Source organism: Loxodonta africana, chromosome 27 (genome assembly GCF_030014295.1).
Source record: "Loxodonta africana isolate mLoxAfr1 chromosome 27, mLoxAfr1.hap2, whole genome shotgun sequence".
Taxonomy (NCBI): Eukaryota; Metazoa; Chordata; class Mammalia; order Proboscidea; family Elephantidae; genus Loxodonta; species Loxodonta africana.
In genome coordinates, this window is record NC_087368.1 from 2,727,791 (window position 1) to 2,743,564 (window position 15,774).

Sequence of the window (15,774 nt, forward strand, 5' to 3'; positions counted from 1 at the left end):
TCCTAAAGCGAACTCTTCAGACATGGTTTGGACTGGACAATGGGATGGAGAGGGATGCTGGTGAGGAGGGAGCTTCTTGGATCAGGTGGACACTTGAGACTATGTTGGCATCTCCTGCCTGGAGGGGAGATAAGAGGGTAGAGGGGGTTAGAAGATGGCGGAATGGACATGAAAAGAGAGAATGGAGGGAGGGAACAGACTGTCTCAGTGGGGGCAGAGTAACTGGGAGTATGTAGTAAGGTGTATAGAAGTTTTTGTGAGTGACTGGATTTTTAAATTTCACTTAAAGCGCAATGAAAAATGCAAATACACTTAACAACTAAAAAAAATTAATAATGGATATGCAAGTATTGATTTCCATTTACCGTACCGTGTTCAATAGGTAAAATACTCCTTCCTAATTTCACAAAGACACTTTTAGATTCACTTTTCTTTGTTGGAGATGACATGCGTGCTAAGTGGCTCCCTTCTTTTCCACTCTGATTTGGTTTCCAGATATTCTGTGCCTTTCTGATTTATGACTTGGGAGTTTTTGACTCCCGTCTTTCATGTCAGTCATCCTACATCCCATGTTCCTCTGTAAGTGCCTAGGATCCACCATCATCTCAGAGGTGCAAAATAATTTACATGCCAGGAATTGAAAAAAAAAAACATTAGATTCTTTTGCCTTCAAGTTCTGCCGCAGGAACCAGTGTTCCTCTTCAGCGAATTCATTTTTTCCCTTTACTATTTGCTACCCCATGTTCTCTCTTTTTCTGATTGTCCCCAAATAGGAATGACTCAGAATTTGTATACATTGGAAACAAAATCTCATTTTTGTCAAAAAAGAGGGAAATTTGTGTTTAAGTGACATTTTGGATACATAGGACGTAACTTTCTTAGGGCTCACTGTGCTTTGAAGATCATTCCCTTGAAAAATCCCTTGATGTGTACCCTGTGACAGCTTGCCTCTAATTAGGACCCTGGTGGCCTTTCTTGGTGAATCTCACCTTCTGGGACCTTTTTTGGTATGGGCCAGAATCATATTTGTTCTAGCTTTAGTGAAGAATAACAATACCTTTTCTTTAGGAGGTTATTATTGAGCTTATTTAATGACAGAAAAAAGGCAAGTGCTTGCATTCTAATCCGACCACACTACTAACTTACTGACTGAGAGATTTTGGAGGCATTGGTGACTTCTCTGAATTTGTTTCCTTGTCTTAAATATGAGGGAGAGGGGGAGTAACTCCTTAAATTCTTGCCATTCTCCAAACCCTGTGACTGTCAAATTCTATCTGATGCTCATACTAAACACATCCTAAAACTGCTGGCTAGTTGGGAGTTCATTTATAATCAATTAAAGTCAGCACCAGGAAAATTATTCTTTATTTCTACAAATCACTTTGTGGTTTACAAAAATATTCTCTAACTCGTTATCCCTTTTTACTCTCTTTTCTGTTCCTCTGAGGCCAGCAGCATTGACATCACCTGGGAACTTCCCAGAAAAGCACAATCTCAGACCTCACTGTGTCCTCCTGAGTTAGAATCTACATTTTACCAAGATGCTGAGGTGATGTGCACGCACAGGGAGTCTGAGAACTGCTGCTCTGTCTCATTCTGAGTCTCCTAATGCGGCCGCGATGGGTCGGAACCAGTTCACCAGCACCTAACAACAGTGACAACGGTGACCCTCAGAGGAAGGCAGGGTATTTTACAGATGAGGAAATCAAGACTCAGAGTTGTTAAGTAACTAAGTCGAGGTTACTGTGCTTGTGTCTTCTCCAAAATTTCTTGCTCTAAACCTAATGCAGGCAGAATGCTCATTAGAAGTGAGGCTAGCAAAACTTCATCTCACGTACTTTGGACTCGTGATCAGGTTCAACCTCTGAAGAACATCATGCTTGGAAAAATAGAGGGTCACCGAAAAAGAGGAAATCCCTCAATAAGATGGATTGACACAGTGACTGAAACAGTGAGTTCCAACGTAGTAACTATTGTGAGGATAGCACAGGACTGGGCAGTGTTTCATTCTGTTGTACATAGGGTCTCTGAGACTCAGAGCACCTAACAACAACAACCCTAATGCTGTCTTCTTGGTTGGGCTGGAGTCAGCCTTATACAGCAGAGACTCCTGGCTGCCCAGCAGTCCGTGTGGATAGTTCTAGCCAACTAGTGGCTGAGTTCTAGCCAGCATGATGTGAGTGGAAGTGGGAGGTACTGAGATCCATTTCTAGGGAAAAGACACAAACTCAAAAAGATAACTCCCATGCAAGCTCCTCCATTGTGTTTTCCACTGCTAGCTGGCTTGAAAGGAGAGGACTCCCCAGAGCATCCCTGGTCTTCAAGTTATAGGGGAGATTGGTGTACCCCCAGCTGTCTGGTTGCAGGAGGGGGTCACACTCTGAACAAGCAGGGGGCTGCCTGAGTGTCTGTGAGGAAAGCACATCCCTGTTCCCTAGAACACACAGGTGGGTGGGTTGTGCAGCTGGACCATGGGCACCCAGTGCTTTTGGTTGAAAAGACTGGTAGGCATCACTTATTGTTGGACCCCTGTCGTGGGTGGCTAGGTGACATGGGTGGAGCCACCAGTCCTCAGGCCCCTGATGTGGGTAGGTGAAAAAAAAAAAAAGGACCCTGTTTAATAGGCAAAGCACTGTCTAACATCAAAAACCTACCTGCCCACCACACAGCTGAAACACCTGAAGTCAGATCTCAAGTAGTTATACTGTTGCGGTCTACCAACAAGGGCCTAATCTGAAAAGGGCCCACACAGGTCCATGCAGGGATTAAAGGTATTCAAAGTCCACAGTCCGTTTGTGCTTCGGTAGGAGTTTCTATCCTGAGATCCCCAGCCTAGTGGAGCTGGCAGATTATCTTTTTCCCCAAGGCCGGGAGAATGGCCCAGGGTGCGCAGCAGGAGGTATCTCAGGCCCAGGGAGATCGACAGCCACGGAAGCCGGCTTGCGGGCTGGGGGTGTGGTAAAATAAACGCAAGTACTTAGCTTTTGCCGAGAGCGCTGTTCTTCTCTGGTTTGGGAGGCGTGAGTAGACTGTGCGGCTGAATGTCTCTCCTTGAGGACACCGCATCCTGAACACTGCCTCCAGCCCTGCTGTGGTTGTTCTGGGGAATTGTGCCTGAGGGGCGCTGGTTCCTGCCCAGTGAGGTCTGGCAACTCCTTGCAGCTTCTGAACCATCTCTCCTTCCCCCTTCCGCTCAGTCCAATTTCCTAACGTGGCCTTTGATTTTCAGGGCTCCTACCTTGTCATACATGTAACCGTTTTACTTGGTTTTTCGGCTCTTTATTGTAAGAGGGATCGCTGGAAGCATCTGACTACTCTGCCATCTTGGCCCTGCCTCACCCCAGAGCAACCTTAGAAATTGTTTTAGAGGTGACAGTATTGTTGTCAGCCTGCGTCACTGGATCACTGCCTTGAGAAGGCCCACCACAGTGACGGACCTTTCACCTATCCAGTATATGCACAGGAGCCAGAAGTAAACTTTTATTGAGCTTGAGCCATTATATGTGTTTGGGTCTATTTCTTAACTGCTTACACGTTTGGGGTTTTTTTTTTCTTACCCAACTCTAACAAATACACTCGAGCATTGGCTCAGTACTTGAAGTCGCGGGTCTTTTGGCCTAATACATTCATTCATTTTTTTGTTTCTGGCAGTTGGTGATCGACCGATTATGGTCCAGCATGCAGAAGTGAGTGAGTGACTGGTGAAAAGCAGCGAAGCTGATGGGTTGTGAAGACAGGTGTTTGAAGGCTGGCACACTCTCTACTCCAGGGTAAGGCAGAGGCAGTGACTGCCATTGTTACTCTGACTTTGCCAAGTCACAGGGACTCATGTCTCTCCAGCCTCTCGGAGTTAGTGCAATGGGATGCCCTGCCTGTGAAAGGTTCCCAAAACCTCTGTTGATCAACTCATAGATACCATGCCAATCAATAATTGTGAAGAGAAAACCACTAGGTTTTGGATGATAGCATGGAATTAATTACGTGCATGGAAATATCTCAGGCATTTTTAGGGATTTATGGACATGAGACATGATTTTCCAAGAATCAGGGAAGGGTTGTTGGGCCTTCCTGAGGTGAGTTGTTGAGAGTGGGACCGGGTCTGATTGCCTGTACCATATCAGGTCGTGCGCTCTGACAGCTCACATTCCCTCAACCACCATCCTCCTTCTCCCTGGATCACTTTCCGTAACTGTCGTTTTGTTAATTACTTTTTCTAGAAAGGAAATAGCTTGCCATAGAGTTGAAGATTCCAGGTTTGGTGGATAATAGCATGAGCAAAGCACAAGATTCTACCAGTTCCACTTTATCCTTCATCACTGGCGGTCACAAGTCCATTTACTCATCTCTTTACAGTTCCTAGTGAATCAGGTAAGGAACCCTGGTTACATGATGGTTAAGCACACGGCTGCTAACCATAAGGTTGGCAGTTTGAACCCACCCAGTGGCTCCATGGGAGAAAGACCTGGGAATCTGATGGCACCTGACAACCGTGAATCAGGCATTGACATTGGGAGCATTGACCAAGGCTGCCTTTGAGCTTTCATTCATGCTGAAGAGTTTTGAGGCCAGAAGGAGATAGTTTCTGTTTGGTGTCCCCTTCTCAGAGTCCAGGTGGAAGTCTGGGAAGAAGGGGTAAAAAAGATACCACATCTCTTTCTGAGCTCTCCAGCTTCTACAGCTTGAACTAAAATCAGACTCCTTGAGGAGAAAATGACAATGAATAGAAATCTAGGCAGAGCCAAGGATGGTTAGGAAAGAGGGACATGAAGTGAAAAATTAAAAAGAAAAATTCTGTTCAGCTTAAAAACTGTTTGGAGTGTTGTTTTAAGCTTCCTTTAGTACTTTGGTGCCCTTACTGGATAATGTCCCATTGCCCAGCCTCAGACAGAGGACAGCCAGAAAGGCTGATGTCCTTAGGTGCCTCACATGGCTCGGTAATGAGTGCAATTTACCGAGTAAAACAGACAACTAGGGTCTGTAGATCTCTGGAGATTCCCATCAACATACATCATTACTGCTCTTGAGTGACGTGTGTGCGTGGAGATGAGCAAAGCAGAGAAAAGGCAGCTGCAAAAGCATGTCAGCAACTGAAGACTCCAGGTGAGCAGCCAGGCACAGGTAGACCGCAGCTCAGGGGATGGAGGTCGCTAAGGAAAGGAGCTGGTCTTTGCCAGGTTTTCTCAATAAAGGAAAAGAGTTGGGCTTTGCGAGCTCTACTCATTTTCCTCTATGTCTCCCTATATCCTCTGTTTGAACAATAACTAAAAAGTATGGCATGTCAGAAATAGCACTTGACCAGCATGTGTAAATGCTGTCCAATGATAAAATTGTAGAGTAAGCCATTCTTTAACTCTCAGTTAGGGGCCTAAGTAAGTAATCCTAGAGATATCAGTAGACCACAGTTTCTCAACCTCAATGCAGTAGACATTTTGGTCCAGACAGTTCTTGTTGTGGGGGAAGGGGGGGCGTTGGTTGTTGTAGGATGTTTAGCAGCATCTCTGGCATCTGCTCAATGGGTGTCAGTAGCATTGCCGCCCTCCCCAATACTGACAATCAAAAATGTCTCCAGGCACGCCAGATGTCTGTGTGAGGGCAGAGGGGCCCCAAAATAGCCCCAGTTGATAGTGACTACAGTGGGAGATCCAGTAAGTTAATCTTGGTTGAGTTTCACTGGGACTGTATTTTAATGATTTAACCTCACTGTGCCTCGGTTTCCCTACCTGTAGACACGGTCTAAGGAAGTAATGTGCATAGTACTGCATGGTACCTAGGGGGTTGTGTAAGTGCTCGAAACAATACCTGTTTCTGCACGTTTCCAGGCCCCAAAGATCACTCTTAATCTTTGTGATGGCAGTAACTGAGGGGTAGTGGGAATTTGGAGAGAAGGGTAAAGGCTTTAGTGGTGTGGGAAATGGTGAAGAGTACTAGCATCTGAGTTTATTTGAAGGCATCCTGTCCTAGTTTGTTGTTACAGTGTATTTTAGATGTAGGCTTTCTTTTGGAGAGGAAAGAAAGGTGAGGGTGGAGGAGGCAGGAAGGAGGCTGTTCACAAGAGCAGTCAGGAAAGTGCTCTTTGTGGAGGGATCTTGTAATGTGAAAGTCACGCATACGTAAGTAGACCAGAGGACATAGAGAAGTAACCCCGCAAATCAAAATATCTTTTCAAATGACTGCTGATCCAGAAGAGTTGTAGCAGGTGATTGATGAAGACCAGAGGCTGTTTGCAGAAGTCTCTTTGTTCTAGAGCCTTTACTCTTCTGTCTCCTCTCTTTTGGAATATGGAAAAAAGTTGTCTTCAACATATGCCTTTGATAAATGCTTTTTTTTTTATGATACATGTGCTCTTTTGTTACTCTTCAGAACTGTGTGTCGGAAAGTTGCAAAAGGCTGTAATCCTGATCTAGACCCGAGTGATGTACGTTATTTTAATAGAAAGCAGCAACTTGACTCTAAGTCAGGGTCAGTGCAGGAATTAGATGTAAACCATCCTGGCAGGCTTGTGTTCACCCTTGCGGTGTTTTCTGGCCTCTGTAGTGTTAGATACACTTGCAAAGCTTATGACAAATGTGGACAGATCTTGGATCTAATATGTGGAGAAGCCATCTTAGACAGGTAGCCTTGTTTATTTATATCCTCTCTACCCTGCATTTATAGTACTAGGTGTTAAGTTTTTACTAGAAGGAAAGGGGCACTTCTGTGTAGCAGCAAGGGGACAGTGAGAGAAGCTGTTTTGGTAGATAGGTTGGTGTCTTAGTCATCTAGGGCTGCTGTAACAGAAATGCCACAAGTGGATGGCTTTAACAAAGAGAAGTTTGTTCTCTCACAGTTTAGGCGTCCAGAAGTCCAAATTCATGATGCTAGCTCCAGGGGAAGGCTTTTTGTCTGTGTGAGCTCCGAGGGAAGGTCCTTGTCATCAATCTTCCCATCCTAGGAGCTTCTCAGTGCAGGGGCCTTGTGTCCAAAGGAAGCGCTCCCCTCCTGGTTCTGCATTCTTGGTGGTAGGAGGTCCCCATGTCTCTGTACTCACTTCTCCCTTTTATATCTTGAAAGAGATTGATTTAAAATACAAACTAATTTTGTAGATTGAGTTTTGCCTCATTAACATGACTGCCCCTAATCCCACCTCATTACCATCATAGAGGTAGGATTTACAATGCATAGGAAATTATATCATATGACTGATTGGTGGACAGTCATACAATACTGGGAATCATGGTCTAGCGAAGTTGACAAACATTTTAGGGGGGACACAATTCAATCCATGAGAGTTGGTTTTTGAATAGTTGAAGTTTTCATTCTAGTGCTACTCAAAGTGTGGTCCTAGCAGCATCAGCAGTACCTGGGAACTTGTTAAAGATGTAAATGATTGGAGCTCAACCCAGACCTCCTGAATCAGAACCTTGGGGTTGGAGCTCGATAATCTGTGTTTTAACAAGCCCTCAATGATTCTGATGTATGTTAAAATTCGGGAGTACTGCTCTAGTGATGCGTGATATGGTGAAATCTTATGCATAGTGTCTGTGTGTGTATGGAGGGCATGGGTTAAGGAAGTGTTTTATCAGGTAGTCGGAGGATGAGTAAGATTGTCTTGTGATATACTTTTGGATTATTTTCCCAGTCCATGGTGTAAGCCTTTAACTATGCTGTCTAGTACAATAGCCACAGGCCACATGTGGCTGTTTATTTTTAAATTAATATAATTAAATACAATTTAAAGACTTAATTATTCAGTTGAACTAGCCACCTTTCAAGTGCTTAGACGCCACATGTGCTTAGTGTTGCCTTATTGGAGAGCACAGATGTAGAGCGTGTTCATCATCACAGAAAGTTCTATTGGACAGCACTGTTTCAGCCTGTAATTACCCCTGTTTGACTCATACAGGCTGGAAACCCCCACTTGTGGTGATGGTGTGTTCTAGTTAAGTCAAGACCTCAACTCCTTTAAAGCAGAATTGAGTTTTGGACTTCTGTACCCTGGGGAGACTTTCAGTCTGTAGTTGTATCCTGGTGCACTTTTTACCTTGTGGTGGCATCTGCCTGGTATAGAAAGTGCCATGGATCTGTCTCCCACATATTGAGTGCACTGCCTCTAAAATATTTGCTCTTTAATCTAAGGCTGCTGTGCTGTCTCTTTCCATTTGGTCTCCCCATGCCCTGACCGTCGGTGGTAAAGCTTGTCTGTGCAGAATGTCTCCTTGAATACTGCCTAGAGCTTTACAATGAGTCTGGAAGAGGTGGCAAGTGAATTTCACCTCTTGTCTTTCCCAGCGTGGCTCAAAAAAGTGTTTTGTAAGAGGATATTAATTCACACACTTAATCTGTGAAGAGTTATCCTCTGAAGAATTAATTGCTGAAGTGAAATTTCAACAGACGTATTATACCACAGATTTAGTAATTAAGCCCTTTAGCAGTGTGGAAAAATTTTCAGTTGATACTCTGTTGCTATGATCAAGGAGCTCTGGTGATGCAGTGGTTAAGTGCTCAGCTGCTAACCGAAAGGCCATGGTTGGAACCCACGAGTTGCTCAGAGGGAGAAAGATGGGGCAGTCTGCTTCCCTAAAGATTACAACCTTGGTCAGCCTGTGCGGCAGCGTACTCTGTCCTGTCAGGTTGCTCTGAGTTGGAATCGACTCGATCGCAGTGAGTTTGATTTTGTCTTTGCTGTTATCAACAATAGCAATAATTATTTAGTTGCTAAGAAATTCTCCGAATTAGAACAAATAAAAAGATGTGGAAATGCAGTGTTTAAAAGATAAAATGGAAAGCTAACTGGGCCCATGGGAGAGGGTACGAAAGTAAGAACTTTGTGTGCCTTTAGCATTATTGCTGGAGGTGAGGGAAGGAGGTGCATAGGGCATCACGTTGACCTTTGGACAACCTTAACTTGACTGGCTCGCTTCTGAGGGAGGATGTTGCTTATTACCTTACTGCCGACCTGTGTGTAATTTGCCTTTCTTACCCTCTTTTGTCTGCCCAGAATTTTGGAGGGGGCCCTGTGTTTCTCAAGGAGGGTGTGTTGGCGTGATTTATCAATGTATGGAACTGTCCTGCCCATTTCGGACATTTATCATCCCTGGTCACTTGATGCCCATGTTACTCCAACCTAACCAAGTCATTGTGTCAACCAAAGATATGCACCCTACCTGCAATACACATTTCCGAATGCCTGTGATTGAGAATTACTGGCTGCTAAAGAGATGAGCTTGGTGTCTTTTTTCGGAGGGAGAAGTGATTAGAGTTGCTGGAGGTGCTGGTGCTCCGAGGGGCTGGGTCATTAATTTGTGACACAATCTGGCGCCAAAAAACCGGTTCTCATGGTGCTAGAATTGATGCTAGGAGCTGATTTTGTTCTATTAGACTAGAAGAACTGCATTCTGCTACTGCAAGACCCTGGCGGCGTAGTGGCTCAGTGCTACGGCTGCTAAGCAAGGGGTCAGCAGTTCGAATCCGCCAGGCGCTCTTTGGAAACTCTGTGGGGCAGTTCTACTCTGTCCTACAGGGTCGCTATGAGTCGGGACCCACTCGACAGCAGTGGGTTTTACTGCAAGACTTGGGCTCAGAGGCTCAAAATCAACAGAGGCCTCTGTTGCTGCCAGGGAGGGACCTAACTCATGAGCAGGAAGATAGTTCCTGGTCTGGTGCCACTCCAGGGTGTGTCTGCACTAACATTGGTTGCTCATTCGTACTCTACTTCTTAACCATTTACATGGCACGGCGTTTCCATTTAGGCTTCTCTTCTGGTGTCTTTCTGCTCATGCTCGCCCTTCTTGCTCCTACAACGTACTGATGTTCTGTGCATGGACCACAGTCCAAGAAAAGAATAGACTATGATAGGTTCTATAGTAGCTATCATCCCTTTTGGCCTAAGCTCTTAAACTAGGCATGTTATGGATGCTGATACCTTCTCCTGGACTGTCTTAGTCATCTAGTGCTGCTACAACAGAAGTACCACAAGTAGATGGCTTTAACAAAGAGAAATTTATTTTCTTACAATCCAGTAGGCTAGAAGTCCAAATTCAGGGCGTCAGCTCCAAGGGAAGGCTTTCTATCTTTGTGGGCTCTATAGGGAAGGCCCTTGCCCTCAATCTTCCCCTGGTGGAGGAGCTTCTCAGGCGCATGGACCCTGGGTCCAAAGGACACGCTTCGCTCCTAGTGTTTCTTTCTAGGTGATATGAAGTCCCCCTCTCTGCTAGCTTCCCTATCCTTTTATCTCTTGTAAGATGAATGTGGTGCAGGCCACACCCCAGGGAATCTCACTTTACATTGAATCAGTGATGTGACCTTAGTAAGGGTGTTACAATCCCACCTAAACCTCTTTAACATAAAATTAGGATCATACAATGGAGGAAACGACACAATATTGGAAATCATGGCCCAGCCAAATTGATACAGACATTTTGGGTTTGGGGGACATAATTCAATCCATGACGTAGTCCAAAGATTTGTGGCCTAGGGCCATTTCCTTCAGTAAGCGCTGTGGTCCTGGCAGTTTCCCTAGAAGGGAACAGTGGTAGGATAGACTGATAGAGCATGAGACCCCTCTCCAGTGTAAACCAATAAACCGGTTGCCCTTGCATCATTTCTGACTCATGGTGACACCATGTGTGCAGAGTAGACCTGTTCCATAGGGTTTTCAATGCTGTGAGCTTTCAGAAACAGATCAGCAGGCCTTTCTTCCAGGGAGCCTCAGGGTGGCTTCGAACTACCACCCTTTTGGTTAGTAGTCAAGTGCTTAACCATTTGCACCACCCAGGGACTCCGTCTCCAGTATGTTGCTGTTGTTGGTCACCGTCAAGTAGATTCTGACTCATAGCAAGAGCGTGCGTGCAGCGTAGAACTGTTGCATAGGGTTTTCAAGGCTGTGACCTTTTAGAAGTAGATCACCAGGCCTGTCTTCCAAGGCGCCTCTGGATGGCTTCAAACTTCCAACGTATCAGCTAGTAATCAAGCGAGTCAGCGTTTGCACCACTCAAGGACATCTCTGTCTGGCATAAAAAAACCTTCTGGAATCAATATAAACAGCATTTGTGGGTTATGTGCAGTGTAGAGAATTGGAAGATGATTCATAAAACTTACATGCCCTCATGTTCAGTAGCAGTTGGGGAAAAGCATGAACCCTTTCTTTTAATTGAGACGATGGGCTGCCAGCATACTCAGTATTAGGGAATTTGCTAGACTAGATGATTGGAATCCCACTTACCCCACCCCCCATAGACATCTCGAATTTAGCATATGACCTAAGTATGAGTCTCTCATCCACTCATGTATCCCATGAGAATAATGGCTAGTTGACTGTCTAAATGTTGAAAGACGTTTTGACACCTGTGATAAGTGTTGTTCAACAGCTGGGTTTGTAAGATTCCAGTTCTGACAAAGAAAATAACTTGGCTTATTAGTCTAAAAATAAATTCCATATAAATGTTGTCATTTGGGGGATTATTGTCTTAGAAAGCGTAGTAAATTTTTTTTAATAATTTTTATTGAGCTTTAAGAGAACGTTTACAAATCAAGTCAGTCTGTCACATATAAGCTTATATACACCTTACTCCATACTCCCACTTACTGTCCCCCTAATGAGTCAGCCCTTCCAGTCTCTCCTTTCGTGACAATTTTGCCAGCTTCCAACTCTCTCTATCGTCCCATCCCCCCTCCAGACAGCAGATGCCAACACAGTCTCAAGTGTCCACCTGATAGAAGTAGCTCACTCTTCATCAGCATCTCTCTCCAACCCATTGTCCAGTCCCGTCCATGTCTGATGAGTTGTCTTCAGGAATGGTTCCTGTCCTGGGCCAACAGAAAGTTTGGGGACCATGACCGCCAGGATTCCTCTAGTCTCAGTCAGACTGTTAAGTCTGGTCTTTTTATGAGAATTTGGGGTCTGCATCCCACTATTCTCCTGCTCCGTCAGGGGTTCTCTGTTGTGCTCCCTGTCAGGGCAGTCACTGGTTGTGGCCGGGCACCATCTAGTTTTTCTGGTCTCGGGATGATGTAAGTCTCTGGTTCATGTGGCCCTTTCTGTCACTTAGGCTCATAGTTATCGTGTGACCTTGGTGTTCTTCATTCTCCTTTGATCCAGGTGGGTTGAGGCCAATTGATACATCTTAGATGGCCGCTTGTTAGCATTTAAGACCACAGACGCCACATTTCAAAGTGGGATGCAGAATGTTTTCATAATAGTATTATTTTGCCAGTTGACTTAGAAGTCCCCTTAATCCATAGTCCCTAAACCCCCGCCCTTGCTCCGCTGACCTTTCAAGCATTCAGTTTATCCCGGGAACTTCTTTGCTTTTGGTCCAGTCCAGTTGAGCAGACCTTCCGTGTATTGAGTATTGACCTTCCCTTCACCTAAAGTAGTTCTTATCTACTAACTAATCACTAAATAACCCTCTCCCGCCCTCCCTCCCTCCACCCCTTGTAACCAAAAAAGTATGTGTTCTTCTCAGTTTATACTCTTTCTCAAGATCTTAGAATAGTGGTCTTATACAATATTTGTCCTTTTGCCTCTGACTAATTTCACTCAGCATGATGCCTTCGAGGTTCCTCCATGTTATGAAATGTTTCACAGATTCGTCACTGTTCTTTATCGATGCGTAGTATTCCATTGTGTGAATATACCACAATTTATTGAACCATTCATCTGTTGATGGACACCTTGGTTGCTTCCAGCTTTTTGCTATCGTAAACAGAGCTGGAATAAACATGGGAGTGCATATATCTGTTCGTGTGAAGGCTCTTATTTCTCTAGGATACATTCCAAGGAGTGGGATTTCTGGGTTGTATGGTAGTTCTATTTCTAACTTTTTAAGAAAATTCCAGATAGATTTCCAAAGTGGTTGTACCATTTTACATTCCCACCAGCAGTGCATAAAAGTTCCAATCTCTCCGCAGCGTCTCCAACATTTATTGTGTTTTTTGGATTAATGCCAGCCTTGTTGGAGTGAGATGGAATCTCATCGTAGTTTTAATTTGCATTTCTCTAATGGCTAATGATCAAGAGCATTTTCTCATGTATCTGTTAGCTGCCTGAACATCTTCTTTAGTGAAGTGCGTGTTCATATAGTTTGCCCACTTCTTGATTGGGTTGTTTGTCTTTTCGTGGTTGAGTTTTGACAGAATCGTATAGATTTTAGAGATCAGGCGCTGGTCGGAGATGTCATAGCTGAAAATTCTTTCCCAGTGTGTAGGTTGTCTTTTTACTCTTTTGGTGAAGTCTTTAGATGTGTATAGGTGCTTTATTTTTAGGAGCTCCCAGTTATGTGGTTTCTCTTCGTCATTTTTGGTAATATTTCGTATCCTGTTTATGCCTTGTATTAGGGCATCTAACATTGTCCCTATTTTTTCTTCCATGATCTTTATCGTTTTAGTCTTTATGTTTAGGTCTTTGATCCACTTGGAGTTAGTTTTTGTGCATGGTGTGAGGTATGGGTCCTGTTTCATTTTTTTGCAAATGGATATCCAGTTATGCCAGCACCATTTGTTAAAAAGACTATCTTTTCCCCAATTAACTGACTCTGGGCCTTTGTTAAATATCATCTGCTCATATGTGGATGGATTTATATCTGGGTTCTCAATTCTGTTCCATTGGTCTATGTGCCTGTTTTTGTACGAGTACCAGGCTGTTTTGACTACTGTGGCTGTATAATATGTTCTAAAATCAGGTAGAGTGAGGCCTCCCACTTTCTTCTTCTTTTTCAGTAATGCTTTATTTATCCGGGGCTGCTTTCCCTTCCATACGAAGTTGGAGATTTGTTTCTCCATCACATTAAAAAATGTCATTGCAATTTGGATTGGAAGTGCATTCTATGTATAGATGGTTTTTGGTTGAATAGACATTTTTACTCTATGAAGTCTTCCTATCCATGAGCAAGGTATGTTTTTCCACTTATGTAGGTCCTTAGTTTCTTGCTGTAGTACTTTGTGGTTTTCTTTGTATAGGTCTTTTACATTTTTGGTAAGATTTATTCCTAAGTATTTTATCTTCTTGGGGGCTACTGTAAATGGTATTGATTTGGTGATTTCCTCTTTGATGTTCTTTTTGTTGATGTAGAGGAATCCAAGTGATTTTTGTATGTTTATCTTATAACCTGAGACTCTTCCAAAGTCTTCTATTAGTTTCAGTAGTTTTCTGGAGGATTCCTTAGGGTTTTCTGTGTGTAAGATCACGTCATCTGCAAATAGAGATAATTTGACTTCCTCCTTGCCAATCCGGATGCCCTTTATTTCTTTGTCTAGCCTAGTTGCTCTGGCTGGGACCTCTAGCACAATGTTGAATAAGAGCTGTGATAAAGGGCATTCTTGTCTGGTTCCCGTTCTCAAGGGAAGTGCTTTCAGGCTCTCTCCATTTAGAGTGATGTTGGCTGTTGGCTTTGTATAGATGCCCTTTATTATGTTGAGGAATTTTCCTTCAATTCCTATTTTGGTGAGAGTTTTTATCATAAATGGGTGTTGGACTTTGTCAAATGCCTTTTCTGCATCAATTGATAAGATCATGTGGTTTTTGTCTTTTGTTTTATTTATATGGTGGATTACATTAATGGTTTTTCTAATATTAAACCAGCCTTGCATAAAAAAAAAAATCCTACTTGATCGTGGTGGATTATTTTTTTGATATGTTGTTGAATTCTATTGGCTAGGATTTTGTTGAAGATTTTTGCATCTATGTTCATGATGGATATAGGTTTGTAATTTTCTTTTTTTTGTGATGTCTTTACCTGGTTTTGGTATCAGGGATATGCTGGCTTCATAGAATGAGTTAGGTAGTATTCCGTCATCTTCTATGCTTTGAAATACCTTTAGTAGTAGTGTTGTTAACTCTTCTCTGAATGTTTGGTAGAACTCTGCAGTAAAGCCGTCTGGGCCAGGGCTTTTTTTTGTTGGGAGTTTTTTGATTACCTTTTCAATCTCTTTTTTTGTTATGGGTCTATTTAGTTGTTCTACTTCTGATTGTGTTAGTTTAGGTAGATAGTGTTTTCCTAGGAATTCATCCATTTCTTCTAGGTTTGCAAATTTGTTAGAGTACAGTTTTTCATAATAATCTGATATGATTCTTCTAATTTCAGTTGGGTCTGTTGAGATGTGGCCCATCTCGTTTCTTATTCAGGTTATTTGTTTCCTTTCCTGTATTTCTTTAGTCCGTCTAGCCAGTGGTTTATCAATTTTGTTAATTTTTTCAAAGAACCAGCTTTTGGCTTTGTTAATTCTTTCCATTGTTTTTCTGTTCTCTAATTCATTTAGTTCAGCTGTAATATTTATTATTTTTTTCTTCTGGTGCCTGATGGATTCTTTTATTGCTCACTTTCTATTTGTTCAAGTTATAAGGACAGTTGCCTGATTTTGGCTCTTTCTTCTTTTTGTATGTGTGCATTTATCGATATAAATTGACCTCTGAGCACTGCTTTTGCTGTGTCCCAGAGATTTTGATAGGAAGTGTTTTCATTCTCGTTGCATTCTATGAATTTCTTTATCCCGTCCTTAATGTCTTCTATAACCCAGTCTTTTCTCAGGAGGGTGTTGTTCAGTTTCCAAGTATTTGATTTCTTTTCCCTAATTTTTCTGTTATTGATTTCCACTTTTCTGGCCTTGTGGTCTGAGAAGATGCTTTGTAATATTTCGATGTTTTGGATTCTGCAAAGCTTTGTTTTATGACCTAATATGTGGTCTATTCTAGAGAATATTCTATGTGCGCTAGAAAAAAAAGTATATTTTGCAGCTTTTGGGTGGAGTGTTCTGTGTAAGTCAATGAGGTGAAGTTGGTTGATTGTAGCAGTTAGGTTT

General features: G+C 43.1%; 1 long non-coding RNA gene across 1 annotated transcript in view; it reads left to right on the forward strand.

Annotated features, from left to right (window-relative positions):
• Positions 1 to 2,139: 2,139 nt before the first annotated feature.
• Positions 2,140 to 15,774, forward strand: part of LOC111749063 (uncharacterized) — a 244,458-nt gene continuing 230,823 nt past the window's right edge. Inside the window, exons 1-2 of the long non-coding RNA XR_010319517.1 lie at positions 2,140 to 3,770; positions 4,218 to 4,368. This is a non-coding gene — a long non-coding RNA (uncharacterized LOC111749063). The remainder of the gene's footprint in view (positions 3,771 to 4,217; positions 4,369 to 15,774) is intronic.